Here is a 17,655-nt window from a genome sequence, read left to right on the forward strand (position 1 = left end):
ACTACCCTTTTGTTAGGACCTTATATCTCGTTAACTATTAATATTATAATTATCAAAATTATTTTAAGCACTAGAGAAAGGTTCAGCCTAATAAGAAAAATATAATTCAATTGTGTAATTGTTAAAACAGAAACGCTCAGCTTGAACGAAAAAGAGGCTTTTGCTGTATTCTTCCCCCTTAAAGAGGCTTTTTTCGGTACCTATAAAAGTTCGTCTGGGGATGCAACATAAAATACCTTAGTCGGTACCAAAAAGCACTTTATATTTTCATACATCTAAAAGTTAGATTTAATAAGAGAGAATAATTTAGTTTAAACCAATAGCAAAATAAAATCGTTCTCAATGTTTTAATTTGAATCGACATCTCAGTATAAAATTTACTGAATAAAACATAGGTTGACGAAACAGCGAGTTTCATTTTAACATCTCGGTTAGGATTATCCCCCGCGCTAAAGCAAACAAACTGGGTAAATATTAAGTGGCTGTGGAGAAATTTCCCTCGAGGCGATACGGAAAAGATGGATACAGTTATCTAGAACGCGTCGAAAGAACCCGACTGGGATGAAAATCAGCATCTATTTCCCGCACGAGGGAGTCTTCTGATCTTGGGACTCAATAGTTAGTAACGTTCTAATCCGTTACGACGAGTTAAGAGGATGGGAGCCCCTTTAAAGTTTGATAAGGTCAAGTTCTTTCCCTAGCTGACGGTACTATGGAAGGAGAAAATAAGGGTAAAGTTAGTTTACCTTTGACTTTGGAAAACCCGCGAGGTGGTCGTGTTTCGAGGGGGTCGCTTGAGCGATTGACAAAAGTGTTAAGTAAAGATTTAGATTGGAGACGACGCAAATTGATGAGACGAACGAAAGAGCTTTTAGAGGTGGATGGGGTGACGCCGATGACAAATTATGTCGGAAGTATTAACCCTCGTACAACGTTGCCAGATAGTAAAAACGATAACGGGTAGAAAAAATATAACAACAATAGATGTCGGGTTTAATTTGCTCGGTGGAGACGAGGGCTTTTAGTATATTCAAGGTGCGGAGTTTAGATTTATAACCAGAGTTTCGCGAAAATAAATCTTTTAGTTTAGTTTTACTTCACTTTCAAGTATTTCGTTGGGAAAAAATTATAATTTATCGCACTCTTGAAAAAACTCGGGTAGTCAACGCGATATAAATAAAATCAGACAGTGATCCATCTTCGAACGTAAGACGTCAAACGACTCGAAAGAGACATCGTCTAGACCACCATCTCGTCTATTTTATGTTCGCAAAACCATACCAAAGGATGCAAAAAGTTACGCAAGCCCACAGAGATATCCCCAAGATGATCTTCGCAAAGACAAATTCTAGATTAAATATATCTAGGTCATAAAATTTACTTAAAACTCCTCTATATCGAAAATTTCCAAACGAGTAAACGCGACAAACTTTCCAAAGACAAATGAACGAGAGTGGCTACAAGCGAAAATCAGCTGAAACGTTCCAAATTGAATTTGAAGTGCTTCCGCGAAAAGCCCCGACGGGCAAATTACAGTTTGGAAGGGGGAAATATTATCCAAGTATATATATAATCGTCGATTTCGAAGATCCGGGACCCGGGTGGAAAAATCCATTGGAAAACGAGTTAGAACGAATGTTTGATCCCCGCAGCGGCTTACGCGCTCGCCAAATTTCATTGTAGAGAAACACCCGTGGCGCTCTGCCCGCACCCCCGCACCCATTCCCATCTAAATCCCACGCTATACCGTTGACAGCGGTGGCGAAAAGAGGGAATGGGTAAAGTAGGCGGGTCGTCTATTACCTCGATGTCAACTAGGACATTGATCACGGGTAGGAGGGACTCGCTTATAAACACAAGAGGGGCGAGAAAGCTCTCGCTTCATTACCATATTTTCAGCGGAATGAATCTTTCATCGGCGATACTGGGCCAGGCCCACGCCCGCCTGGCCCCGCTCCCGGCCCCGTCCGCGGAGACGGAGAGGACTAGAGCTCTTCATTTGCATTTAAAGGTATTAGGGTCTCCAGCTACCGAGTCTGTCACGCGCCGGGTATGTAGTTACCGCCTTAGTCGCTAGTAAGGGTATATAGGAAAAATCGTAGCGCGCCCTCTAATGGGAGAAGGTGGCCCTAACAGGGTACTTTAGGCGGGTGCTAAATGACAAAGACGCCAAAAATGTTGTCGGAATGTGACCGCCAAGATCATCAATCCTAATCATGTCTTTTTCATCAGTTCGGCGCTCCACGCCATCTGCCGCTAGAGTTCGAGGAGTTGCGCTATGTACTACGACAGCCGTCTGCCTTGACGGAGGAGGGTTAAAGTGCCGCTGGTATAAAAGAACAGTAACCATTTCCCGGTCTGCGAAGCGGAACTCTGAACTGATAGAATGTAACCCCATTATTTGTAGCTATTCGGTATGAATTTTTATTATAAATAAAGGAATATGCGCGATAAAGAGCGTACTCTACTTTTGGACAACGAAACTTTGCCGCCGGAAATGACTACTCTAAAGTTAATGCTGGATCCAATTTGAATTCAAAACCATATTCAAAATTGGGCAAATAACAATTAGATTTTGATAGATATTTTTATACAAAATGTGTGATCAATATTTGATACAATTACAATTTATGCGATAAAACTTTATTCCCGCTTAATAAAAATTATTTAATATAAACAGAACACGATTCAAACTGGATGTGTCTTGCTTCCAGGTGGATTCAAATTTGGACAATGCATGGATCAAGTCATTTTCGTAAGGGTTACCAATAGGTTTATTTACCCGGAGAGAGGCAAAGATTGCCCATCACACCAAGTCATACGTGATAAAGAACAAAAATTATACAACATAAAGAGGTTTAAGAAGTTACGGCCTAACTTACATTGATTACAGCCGAGGTGCCTTGAAAATGGTGATCTCGACCTTCAAAATGTCGATATTTAAAGGGACACAGAATCGTTTGAATTTTTAGGGTGGGGCTACATAACCACTTGTTTTGAAAAGTGGGGTTAATTTTCAAAAAATTCGGGGAATTTTTGAGAAAACAAATGAAAATACCAACAGAATAAATACGTTCAAAAATACGAACAGAAGAAATACGGTCGAAAATACGAACATAAAAAAATACGGTCGAAAATACGAACATAAAAAAATACGGTCTAAAATACGAACAGAAGAAATACGGTCGCAATTACGAACAGAGGAAATACGGTCGAAATTACAAACAAAAGAAATACGATCGAAAATATTAACAGAATAAATACGATCGAAAATACGAACAGAACAAATACGGTCGAAAATCCGCACAGGAGAAATACGGTTGAAATTACAAACAGAAGAAATATGATCGAAAATCCACACAGAAGAAATACGTTCGAAAATACGAACAGAAGAAATACGGTCTAAAATACGAACAGAAGAAATACGGTCGCAATTACGAACAGAGGATATACGGTCGAAATTACAAACAAAAGAAATACGATCGAAAATATTAACAGAATAAATACGATCGAAAATACGAACAGAAGAAATATGGTCGAAAATACGAACAGAAGAAATACGGTCGAAAATCCGCACAGGAGAAATACGGTTGAAATTACAAACAGAAGAAATTTGATCGAAAATACGAACAGAAGAAATTGGTTGAAATTACGAACAGAAGAAATACGGTTGAAAACACGAACAGAAGAAATACGGTCGCAATTACGAACAGAAGAAATACGGTCGAAATTACGAACAAAAGAAATACGGTCGAAAATACGAACAGAAGAAATTGGTTGAAATTACGAACAGAAGAAATACGGTTGAAAACACGAACAGAAGAAATATGATCGAAAATCCACACAGAAGAAATACGTTCGAAAATACGAACAGAAGAAATACGGTTAAAAATACAGTAAAGAAGATATGAACTGAAGAAAACGTTACGAAAATGTGAAAAGAAGAAATAGTAATAAAAATTTGAACAGAAGAAATAGGAAATACAAACAGAAGAAACAATGATGGAAATCTAAACGTGATCAGAAAAAAAGTAACGTAAAGAACGAACAGAAGAATAGTTTCGAAATTGCAAGCTGAAAATAAACAGAGAACAAAGTTTTATCCGAGTTAAAAATGAACTTTCAACTTTCCCGAAATAAAGATTTAACCTTGTCTGCTTGGATATCTAATTGTAAAACAACGCCGTGATTCTTAATTTGGAACACGATCCTGGCCATGGCGTCGCTGACAAGATAAATGTACACACGGCCCTCAGAGCAAAAAGAGATCAGACGAGGGATAATTTATCAATGTCACGGTACGTTAGTTTGGGAGTTAATCCGTGACAAAACTCGCCTACCTTCGCCTTCGAACAAACTGTCCGTTGCTCCCAGACGAAAACGAAGACGATGTCCAGCGGAGCAATAAGGGTACACTATAATAAATAAGGGTATATCGCGGGGGAAAAATAAGGTTAGTTAAAGATAAACTGCTTTTGTTTCGTTGAACAAGCGGATATCGCCGGTACACGACGGACTTTTAGCCAATGACGGAAACGAACCGGGGACAATCGCCCACCAGCAGCGGGGTGCGCCCTGTTTTAATTCCAAAGGAAAAAAGCCCGGAAAGGAGTACACACCCGCTACTCCAAAACGTCTCCTTCGCGATAGCCAAGTGGTGACCTATCCAACCGCGTTAAGAAGACGCGAAGGACGTCGAGCTAGAATCTCATTGCAATTCCCCGTTTCAATTAGTACACGCTCTATGGAGGTCTATTTTCTCCTTTCCTCTTATCGAAACTTTGCCCTTACCCCTCTACTCCCGGGATATCGGCTTACTTGCCTTTATACTTTAACCGTAAAGCCACTTTTTTTACACCAGCGTGTTATAGCGCACGTATCCGATCTGCTAGATTTCTGTTTACTTCTTATACGCGAGGGCTTAGATAACGCGGTTATAACCCTTGTATTTCTTCGGGATAAGAACAAGGAAAACACTAATCTTCTCGCTAACGTATTAACATCAACCCAGAATAATCCCGCGTTGAAAACCCTACCTACCGAGATCTCATACTAGTACAGCCATCTCTCGAAACATAGCCGAACTACAGTACTAACTCAGAGCAAAAGTAAAGTGAATCTAAAAATCTCGTTTTAAGAAAGGATAGTTATTTCCTTTAGATCTAGAATAATAATAATGTTAATCTGAGAAGGTAAATACATGGTGTCTCAGGATGATCGGCCGGGGCATTTTTCTCAAAAACGTTTTCAACTAGAGTCCTGACATTTTTAGGGTACATTAATTGCAATGGGAACTTTTTAATTTGTAAATTTCAGAAAAATTGGAAATGATTTCGTAGTTTAAAAAAATATATTTTTCCACCGTTTGGCGTCAGACAAAACGTTTCAATGAGAAAGTTACCATTTACAAATAAAATTCGTTAAATCAAAAAAGGTAATTTTTATTACTTAACTACCTAAAATAGCTTTTGCGGAGCCAATTATAAATTGAGTTATAAACATAACACTATTCAGTGAACCAAAGAATAAATTTGACATTTTAGACCTACTAGATACATCTTGACATGTTATTTGGCTATGAACAAAGCATCGTGATATTGTGTTTTATTGACACTTAAAAAGATATTAAGGAAATAAAGTTCAAAAGAGTTAGAAGGTCAAAATAATAATTTCAGGTATGGTTCAATAATTTCTGGGTGAACTCCGCGTTGACATTATCACGATGTTGATGTGCTGGAGCACCGTCGTGCTGGAACCAAAGTGGTTGAACAACGGTCAATGGCAACTCGTTCCAAGACGAGGTGAAAGAAAAAAATGGTCCAATAAGATGGTTTCAGAGCAGACCCGCCCAGACGCTTAGTCTAAATTTCTGACGATGGTGATGAGAAAATCCCCAGTGACGATTGACATCACTTCACATGTGTTGGTTCTAGTGGTTAAAAAGGCCATGCTTATAACTTAATTTAGAAATGGCTCCGCGAAACGTATTTTAGTTAGTACCAACTGGTTTTTGTTCATGACGTAATATCTAAGTAAAAATTGACCTTTTTCATTTAACAAATTTTATTTGTACGTTCGAGAGTAATCTGTACAACTTTCTCATTGAAAAGTTTTGTCTGAAAACTACGAAATCGTTTCTTATTTTTCTAAAATTTACCAATTAAAAAGTTAATTTTTAAAAGTAAATTTCCGATCTCTAGATTAAATAGTTTTTGAGAAAGATGCCCTGGCCGATCGCATTGAGACATCCTGAATAATAAAACGAATTTTAAAGAAGTATAATTAAAATAAAGAAACGATTCTTAAATACGTATTTCCCATATCTTTCAAAAGTCGCGTATCTCGACTTGCTCGAGTTTTACTCTCAGATAACGTAAATTAAAGAGAGGTTGAGTCACCTTCGAAAACGAGTACGGGAAACTTGTAGCTGAGTGTAGATTGTAGATAATAAAGCTACGGCTACAAATTTCCCCGTTCACGTTTCTGACGGTGGACTTAACCTGTTACCGAGAGCTTTTTAAAACCAATTTCACCACGACATCAACCGAATCGATACTCTGCTAGTCGACATAAGATAAATCTTAAGGTAGAATCGATCAAATAAACCCGACTATTTAAAAAAAAACCTATATGTAATCACGGGGGAACATATCAACCAACAAAGTTTGCGAAAATAGAGCAATGATAACAATAGTGGAAACAGTTGAACGTTAATACGAGTGGACACGAAAATCGTTAGGCAATCGAGAAACGCAACCCAGTCGAAGAAGTATAGATACGCGATGAATTTCGATCGGACACCGTATAGAAATGGAAAAAGGAAAATTTGGAAAATCGGAAAAATATCTATGCTATAGAACGCTAACCGAGAAAACAATAATCGATACAAGTGGAAAGTTTGGAGCTCGTCCGTTTTATCATTACCTAATAGCATTAGCGGATAATAAATCTAATAATAGGAATTGGTAATTGCCAGACACGGAGGGAGGCGGAGTTGGCTACGTCTTCCTCGATACGCGCGTATTGCCGAAGACAAAAGGAATGGGAATTGAACAGCTGAGCCGAATTCATTATCACGCCTAAAAAAATACCCCCGGTGACCAAAAACTCGGCCGCCCACCTTGGTCTCGGACGAGAAACAAAAGGGAAAACACCCGCGCACGCTACCGACCAAATCGAAAAAAAGGCAGGTACACAAAAGGGGCAGTGATGAAATACCCCAAGGGCGTCCTGCCACAAACCGAATAAAGAAGAGAAACAGTTGCCGAAAGAAAGATTCGCGGAAAATAAGTAAGGTTGAACAAAAACCACTTGTTTTCCAATTTATAACTCGTTTTAAATGTAGGTCTGCTACGTCTACCCACCGCGTAAAGCCTGGTTTTCACTGGGCTAAAAAACAGCGGAATTGGCTTTCCGCGCCGTTTGCGGAAAAATATTTCCCGCAAAAATTTACGGAAAGCTCGCGATATTCCGCGAACAAGCGCGGAATGGAAGTTCTATTTTTCCGAATTTTTAAAACGCAACGCAATGTGCTAACCAATCAGTGAAGATCGTGCGTTGACGTCACTTTCTCACTACTCTCGGTTTGATTCAATTTGTTAGGCTTAAAAAGCGACGCGTTTATTTTATAAACATTGTTATAGTAATTTAGTCAGTTTGTCACGATTACTTCTAAACAAAAAGAATGAATGAAGAAGAGGTTCGCGCTTACCCTTTTTTTATATGAAAAAGCAAATAGATGTTTTAAAAACCATGAAATGAAAGAAAATCGGTGGACTGCTATTGGCGTCCATTTTAATTCTGTGAGTCAGTAAAGATACAATCTTCAGCGCATGCGCTATCGAAACCGCCAAATTACAAACCACTTGAAAAAATCCCCAGTGAAAACCAGCGAAAAGCCTTAGAAAATCCGCCGGAAATATATTTGCGTAAAAAAATTTCCGCCGTTTTTTAGCCCAGTGAAAACCAGGCTTAACTGATATTTTGAGGTTCGGTAGTTGTTCGCTGGATATTGCGACGAAGAGGATGGTAATAAGCCAGGGTTGGCACGATTTGGCCAAGGGGGGAAAAACCCGGCTGAAAAAACTACATTTTTTTTAAAAACCGTGTGGAAAATCGTATTTCCATGGTTTTATCCACCTCTAGTGGCAAAATTCAATAAAAAATAAATAATAAAAGCAGTATATTCCTCTATTCTACACTCTTAAAAAAAGGGTGTTTTAATGGTATATTAAGGGTGTAATATCTGTAAAAAACACTCTTTTAATGTTAATTTAAACGATCTAAAGAGATTTTTACTGTCCCAAATTAAAAACTTGAAAAGGTGTATAAAGGGTGTTATATTACCCCGTAAATTGAGTGATTTAACACCTCGTAAGGGTGTAGCTCCCTTAAGGCAGTAGTTAAGTACCCTAAAAGGAGTATTTTAACACTTTAAAGGGAGTATTGTAGCACCCTGAAGGGAGTCGTTTGGTACCCTAAAAGGAGTAGTCTTGTACCCTGAAGGGAATAGGTTTATACCACAAACTGTATAACAAAGTAACCAAAACGGAGGACCTAAGCATCCCAAACAGTGTAAATAAACACCCTAGCAGGAAAACTGCTTTTTAATGTGTAGAATAACATCCTTTATAAACCTGTTAAGGTGTTAAATATAGGACAAGAAAATACACCTTTTGTTTTAAGAGTGTATTCACTCTACTTCTGGCTTTTCTTCATCTCGCCTATTTGCAATGACCAAATTAGTCACTTACGAGGAGACTACCCGAGGTGATAAACGCCGATTTTGTTGAAACTAGGTGGGTACGTAGACCTTATGGTAACAAGAAATTTCACCAAGGGAAAAGTTGAAAGTCGCAGGGCCCTTAGAAGCGCTCAGATTCCCATGTTATTTTCAATGATAAAATATACGTACTGTGTTGTCAAAAACATTTTCGGTTGCCATGGCAAAACTAATACCCATTGCAACTTTTCCCTTGACGAAATATCATGTTACCATAAGGTCTACATACCCACCTAGTTTCAACAAAATCGGTGATTATCACCTCGGCTAGTCTCCTCGTTAGTCTCCCAAGTATACGTACATTATTGGCGAAGGTTTAAATAAACTTATAAACGCATTTTCTAAAAAAATACTTTTATAAGGTTTCATAGCTTTGGGAATTCTGGGAATCATTCCAAGGCTGCCGTATAAAAAGATACCACCAAAAGGTCACCAAGAATACACGTCGTCTAAGTATTATGGATAACCTTTTGTACACAACCCGTGAGTTCGATCAAATATTAGCCGATTACGCGTGACGATGGCTTTGGAATTTAATGTCATAAACCACACCCCCGTCGTGGGAAAAAGAAATATCAATTTGCTGACGTACAAAAGCGGAAAGCTATAGGTTGGAGACTACGTCAATTGAAACGACCATTAGGCAATTTTTTCCCCGCGTGTTGACTCGCGATTTACAAATGAAAATCAAAATAATACGTGTCACAGATCCCAGCACACTGCTACTATCGGAAATACGTGAAAATGACGTTTTTCTCATGACGTATGTAGGGCGCAATGAGTTGATTAGCGAATTATACTGGTATGAGCCGTTAATTGAAAAATCATCATGTAGCGTTCCCTCTCTTATTCGGATGGGTTAAATATTTGACCTATCTCAATGTTAGGTTGCCATAGAGATAGTACAAACCCATGCCATCTGACGGATAGCTAATAGTCAAAAGCTAGCGAATGCAAAGTAATTACTCGGGAAAGACATAAGAGTTGTTAGGTGGAGATAATATTTAGATAATACGGTAGAATTCAGTGTCCATCATAATCTCCATTATATTAAAAAAATCAGAATCGTTGTAGCGCAAAAAATCTGGGAGTACCTAATCCAATAAAAATTTAAATTAGGTCAAAATAGACCTTGCGCCTGTAGAAGTATTCGAGGTGCAATACGATCGCGCTGTACGCGTTTATCGACTCGCAGGGGCTTCTACATAGTTATATAAATATATTGTTTTTAATTTCTAGCCAACCCGCGTACAGTTAATAAAATTAACAACGCGTAGAACTGCCCAGAGCGTTAATCGAGGCATTAATTAATCCAACCACGTAGCTTGAATAATTACAAATCCGATAGAGTCCTATGCAAATTAAAAAAAAACAACGGAGACCTAATTAGTAAAACTAGCAAAAATGGATACCAGCTTTTATAGTACCTCTACATCTTATCGATCAAAAAAACTTCAACCAGCAAAACAAAAAATACATCAAAACGTCAAAAATATGCAAATTTATAAGTAATTGCTTAAAAAAGCGATGCGATATGGACGGGAGCGCCTAGCCGTATGTCTCAAAGGGTTGCGAAGAATGGCAAAGAAAGAACAAAGCTTGTTTCCGAGTTCTAAAACACAGAAAAGAACACCCGCTAGAAGGCACCCTTAAAAAATGGAGTAGAGAAAACACACGACTACGGGAGGAAAGTAAAATGGAGAGTACGCTGTCAAAACTGGAGCTCTTGTAATCATTCAAAATGATTCTCAATTCCCATTCGGTCGCTTCCACCCTCAGGATTTCCGCCTTGATTTATCAGAGAATTCTAAGAAGCCCAAATTTTTACGGAGGAAAAACGGAGAATTTGCAGTCTGATTCTATTCTTTGCGGAATCTTTAAAAATAGGCCGACTTTGATGCCAGCGATTTCTACGAATTTAAAACTTATTTTTATCTCCTATCAGGAATAAACAAATTTCGATTTATACTTTTTTCAGTTAATTCCAACCGGGTTTAAATATATATAGTGGGCCTACGCTCAATTTGTAATGCACTTAACGAAATTCCAACTTCATTAACGTACTTTGAATGTTTTGATGTATATAAAAGTTTAGATAACTTTACAAATATTTTTAAGTTTCGAGGCAAACTAAGGCGTGAATATTTAATTTAGTACAAACCTAATATAATACAATAATCTATTTTATTAAAACAACCCGGGGTATAATAAATGAAACTTTTAATGGAGTCCCGCATTATGAATATTTAAACGATTGAAAATTAAAGGTAAATATTTAATTGGGCTTGTATCAGTTTATTGATTACTACCTTACACGAAACAAACTATGTTCGGTTAAAAGTTTTAAGGGTAAAATAATAAAGCGATAATATACAAAAATAGCGCCGAAAACAAAATGTGATATTATGAATATTTCACGCGAAATTCGGAAAAAGAATAAATAACGCGTATTGATTAGAATGTTCCCCGCCACAAAATCGCGTCCATTTTTCACAACTTTAAAATATTTTACGGCACTTCCCACTTAATAATCAGCCTCGATATTATTTAATAAATAAAAACATTCCGATACATTAATTGCGAAAAAATGCGCCAGATGGCGTCGTAGCCCATACCTAGATCATCCGGTTTCGACTAAACCACGCTTCCGCGGACAAATCAATACGGTAACCTTTATTTCCAAGGTTTCAGCTATACTATATCCGCCGCAAACCCACGCGATAACTTCAAGCCAGCGCCGCAAAAAAAAACACACTCACGCCATTAACAGTCAACAGATGGCTCCGAAAGGCCTTTATTTCATAAACATGACGCGATTTTAATTTACCAAATTTCCCTTTCGTTTTAATTAGGGAACTTTTGGCGGGAATCCTTTTTCCCGGAGTTCAGGTTTTGTCTTCCCGCTAATGGGGATGCCTATGAGAGTTTTATTCCTGGAAATACGTCATCGTGGCGAAACGTGATATTTCTTAGTTTAATTACTATAATGGATTTATGGGCGTTGATATGATACGTCAGATCCTCCACGAAGAACGTACAAACTAGAGGAGACTATTAATGAAAAATACGCGTCTATAACGCCAGACGCGAGGTTTTCCCCGCCACACATTTTATTAGAGGTATTTTGTTATCACGCAATTTACTTTGAGACACTCTCGTGATGACGCTCTGCGTTGCAAAATGATTTTACTCAAGATAAAGTACTTTAGTCTAGCTGATTATTATTATTATTATTATTGTTAAAGGCCTAGGTTTTCTTCTGCCCCTTTAAATTAGGCCAACATGTTCAGCGGTTGGCCTACCACCAGGGTATTTGCGCTCCACTAACAAGGAGAGTACCCGAGGTGTTTATTGCCGATTTTGTTCAAAGTCGGGCGTAATATAGACCTATATGAGGTATGAAATTTCCCAAAAGGAGACGTTGCACTCCCATTCGATTTGCTATGGCAACCGAAAATGTTTTTGATCACTTAAAACAATAAAATCTCCATTTAAAAAAGCATGTAATTTGGACCACATTTAGGTAAATTTCATCAAGTTTGTGTAAATTGAGACATTATTATGGTAAATTTGTAACAAATTTTGGGTAAAATAAGGAAAAAATCTTATTTTGGTTGTAAGTGGTCAAAAAGATTTTCGCTTGCCATGGCAAATCGAATGGGTAGTGCAACGTCTCCTTTTGGGAAATTTCATATCTCATATAGGTCTACATTACGGCCGACTTTTAACTAAATTGGCAATAAACACCTCGGGTACTCTCCTTGTAAGTTAATTTAAAGGGAGACCGGCAGAAAAAAACCTAGGCCTTTAAATAGGTAAAAACCGGTTGATTAAAAATGTACCGCAATTGGTCTATTACCGTTACTACCGAGTCATGGACTAACCCAGACGCGTAATTTCCTTAATCTATTTTTCTAGGAAATTAGACGGACTGGTCGACCAAATTTCCCACTTTGTATTCGGGTAAACTATTTGGTGTCATTGCGATGAAGGCGCAACAAACGCAAACAAAACATAGACCAACTTTTCCCATTTTCTCTTGACAAATCCACTTTACTGTACGCGGAATTCTTCGCACGTGTTATATTCTCTATACAAAGTCCAGCGGGAACTCCCGAAAGCGTTGAAGGTTGAAGAAAAAGTTTGCTGACTTGATTGTAAGAAATATCTTCTCAATCTGACAAAGTGGGACGTCCAAGTCAATTTGCGCGAATTTACGTTGGATGGATCTACTCTAAAGCCACGGTCACACTAGAGCTTAAAACACAGTTTAGGTCGGTTTGAAAGCCTGTTTTGTCCACTGACGATAATAGTCTTAGTCGATAATTCAAAATAACGGTGAAAACGCCGCCGATCAGTTTAGTAAAATATTTTCGGCGGCGTAATCATCGGCCATTTTCGGTATGGAGATACAGGCCGGAAAGCAGGCAAGGCTGCCAAATTTCGATAGACTGAAAACGGCCAACTCTCTCAAATGTTTTCGTTTTCAAAACGAAAATTTTGCGGCGTAGCTATCGACTAAGACTATTCATGGTTCACACGCGCGAAATCTCTTCACCCTGGTTAGCTTATAGCCAAGGCTTAACGCCATTTCAAACTATGACCAGAATTTTTCAAATACTAAAACGTATCCCAAAACCATTAGTTAATCATGTTTACTATACATACAGTAATATTAGTTGACATTATTTAGAATTTTATTTCCATTATTTAGGAAATTACGATAAATTTTACTTGCCCGCCTTATCGTTCTGAAAGCGATTCTAAACTAAGCGAACCCTTCCCGAACCAACACGAAGCGATTTCTCATGTTGGTTTTTAAAAATAGTTATCTAAAATGAATCGATTTTAGGGATAAGTGTGAGCCTGGCTTTAATCATCATCAGCTATGCTAATACCCAAGGCACCACCTTAGGCCTAATTAGTCATTGAGCGACTTTTAAAGCCTTTAATTCAGGTGGCTGGGTTACAATGCGTAGGGGGGTGGTAGCAAGCCCTTCATGCCACGCGAGTTAACAGCTCCCTACACTAACTATTACCGTTAACCTCAACAAGTTTTTATGGAAGGGGAAACCGAAGAACTCGAGGGAAAACCCCTGAAATCAGTGGGGGAGAGAGCTTGCAAACTCTACGCGGAAGGAGTAGTTCCGAGTTTTCACCCAGTAACGTAGGAAGCCCTACTATACCTTTTTTTGCCTCTTCTGGAAAGTAACCGAAAACAATGAACCTTAAGTCAGCGAAAGGTTGATGACTATGGTCCGTGAAGCGAATATATCAATACGAAACATTTCGGGAGACATTAGGTGGTTTCTTTTCGTCTGTTCTCGGACTAGAAGTGTACTCTTTTAACCCTAAAACTTTTATTCGCCTGTTCCGGGGATAAAAATTATTCTTCTCCATAAACTATTCGCTTGTTCCGGAGCATTAGGGCTACTCTTTTTACTCCTTCTGAAAATTAGGTGTAAAGAGAGTAAATCGGATTTTGTCGTCTGCTAGCTAGAATTTATCTGCTAAAAAGGCCACAGCCAGCCATTTTTTAATAACGTTTTTACTCCGATTAGAACCACAGAATCGGTGAAAAATGACGTCCTAAAGTTACTCTTAATTCTTACCCTACTCCGCAATCCCGGAACAAGCGAAAAGAAACCACCTAATAACGGAATGGAGAGCGAAGAAAAAATAAATCAAGGAATGGAATCTGCGGGAGGGAAGATAAATCAAGGAATGGAAACTGCGGGAGGGAAGATAAATCAAGGAATGGAAACTGCGGGAGGGAAGAGGAAAAAGAGTGTGTTTGTACTCCAGATAGCGTCCTTTTTCTGATCCTCCTCCGTCCTCACCTTGTTGCTCTTGTAGCAAGGTGAGGACGGAGGCCTTGTTGCTCTTGTAGCGCGCACTGGGAGATGTTAGCTCTGATCAAATGGTCCTATCTCCACCTCCGACTTCGGTCAGGTTTGGGCTGGATACTGAACTTCGGTTCAGGCTAACGGAGAGGGTCCAGGCAAACTGGCCGCCTCGGCGGATTGGGTAGCCTGCTGTGTGGCGGCGAGCCTCCATATGCGGGCACGGCGGTCCTGTTTCCCGGCCTTTTGGGGCCCACCGGGATCTCCGGTGCCAGCTGTGCCGGGTTACTTGGGCTGCTGTGTGCTCGTCGTTCCCCTTTAGGAGCTCTTTCCAAAGGGTTTGGCTCCTTACCTTCATAGGTAGGGTGTCGGCTGGAGTTGCTATAGCATCCATTCTAAATCCCACTGCTGTGTGCGAAGTGGGGATTGGTCCACCCATTGCTGCACCTTCTGCTGGGTTGAGTGGCTTGCGTCTAAGGTGAGACCATCAGTAGTGGGGTTCTGCTACCCATGCTGGATTTGTCACCTGTCCGGGCTTGGGGACGCTGGCGTAGGGCACTATGATGATAGGCCTCCGGTGGTATGGTCTTTGTTACTAGGTACACCGGGCTATAAATTCTGACACACTGTTGCTCTTGTAGCTTCCGTCGCATTCCTCCCCATCTCATCTTTAAATCTAGCACCCTCCACTTGGATCTCCTTGACGGAAATATCCCGATGTCCTCATAGAATTGTCCGCGAAAACACAGCGAATCCGAACGATATCCCGCTATTCCAAATAGTCCACTATACTACAGATTAGCCCATCTATTTCAAGTACTGTTTTTTTACGGACTATTAGGGTAGCATCGCAAACTCTATCTTATAAGGTACTCCCCATCCTCCAAAACAGAAGCAGTATATGGTTTGACCCCTTTATCTGGCGAAGGGGAAAATGCAACAAGGGTAAATTCCCCCGAACGTAGTTCCGTTAAAAAGTCATTTTCTTTTTTCATTTGTTTCGGAATATAAGCTATTATTTTCAATCTCCAGATTCGACATTTTTTTCTCCATTTCAGATCTTTCGTTCGTTTATTTTTATAGTGCCAAAGTGGAGCTTTAAATCGTATCGCGTTTCCTTTTACGTAATAGCCTACGAAACAATTCGTTTAACAGCGTCTTTTTTGCCCTTAAGGGTTGTAATGCATTTTTTATTGTTTTTTTTTCTATCTCTAAAAATAGCCGGCGTACAATATTTTTTTCCAAAAACGTTACGCGTGCAGTAACAAAGTTGCGATATTCAAAATCTGTTTACGAATTGATCGAATGGTCATTAGTAATCCAAGCTGCAAAGGCTAAAACCCAGGGTGGCCAGACTTCCTATATTTCCTATATTCTTAATGCCTTCCTACAAATTCCTTTATTTTCACCTATTTTCCTATATTTTCCTATAATTTCACGGTCTTTTGAAAATGAAAGAACTTTTTTGTACGTGTCATAGAATAATTCTAGTGAAAACACTGCCACTTTCGAACAATCTCTTGAAATGTACGGGCTTTGTAAATCCGCTAAGTGATCCAATAATGCAAGAAAGCAGTGTATAAAAATTATCAATATTCTATGTGATTCGAGTCAAAGTATACTGATATGCAATAATTACCTTATTATTTTTTCCTATATTTTCCTATTTAGTTTTCTATATTTTCCTATAATTGGCCTATTTAGTTTTCTATAATTGACCTATTTAGTTCCCTATATTTTCCTATATTTTCCTATAATCGGCCTATTTAGTTTCCTGTATTTTCCTATAATTGGTCTATTTAGTTCCCTATAATTGGCACATTTAGTTTCCTACACTCTTAAAACAAAAGGTGTATTTTCTTGTCCCATATTTAACACCTTAACAGGTTTATAAAGGATGTTATTCTACACATTAAAAAGCAGTTTTCCTGATAGGGTGTTTATTTTCACTGTTTGGGATGCTTAGGTCCTCCGTTTTGGTTACTTTGTTATACAGTTTGTGGTATAAACCTATTCCCTTCTGGTTACAAGACTACTCCTTTTAGGGTACCAAACGACTCCCTTCAGGGTGCTACAATACTCCCTTTAAAGTGTTAAAATACTCCTTTTAGGGTACTTAACTACTGCCTTAAGGGAGCTCCACCCTTACGAGGTGTTAAATCACTCAATTTACGGGGTAATATAACACCCTTTATACACCTTTTCAAGTTTTTAATTTGGGACAATAAAAATCCCTTTAGATCGTTTAAATTAACATTAAAGAGTGTTTTTTTACAGATATTACACCCTTAATATACCATTAAAACACCCTTTTTTAAGAGTGTATATTTTCATATAATCGGCCTGTTTAGTTTCATATATTTTCCTATAATTGGCCTATTTAGTTTCCTACAATTGGCCTATTTAGTTTCCTATATTTTCCTATTTAGTTTTCTATATTTTCCTATAATTGGACTATATAGTTTTCTATAATTGACCTATTTAGTTCCCTATATTTTCCTATAATCGGACTATTTAGTGTCCTATATTTTCCTATAATTGGCCTATTTAGTTTCCTATATTTGCCTATAATTGACCTATTTAGTTTCCTATATTTTCCTATAATTAGCCTGTTTAGTTTCATATATTTTCCTATAATTGGCCTATTTAGTTTCCTATATTTTCCTATAATCGGACTATTTAGTGTCCTATATTTTCCTATAATTGGCCTATTTAGTTTCCTATATTTTCCTATAATTGTACTATTTAGTTTCCTATATTTTCCTATAATTGTCCTATTTAGTTTCCTATATTTTCCTATAATTGTCCTTTTTAGTTTCCTATATTTTCCTATAATTGTCCTATTTAGTTTCCTATATTTTCATATAATTGTCCTATTTAGTTTCCTATATTTTCCTATAATTGTCCTATTTAGTTTCTTATAATTGTCCTATTTAGTTTCCTATATTTTCCTATAATTGGCCTATTTAGTTTCTTATAATTGGCCTATTTAGTTTCTTATAATTGTCCTATTTAGTTTCCTATATTTTC

Source organism: Leiobunum rupestre, chromosome 7 (genome assembly GCF_980474605.1).
Source record: "Leiobunum rupestre chromosome 7, qqLeiRupe1.1.hap1, whole genome shotgun sequence".
NCBI lineage: Eukaryota > Metazoa > Arthropoda > Arachnida > Opiliones > Sclerosomatidae > Leiobunum > Leiobunum rupestre.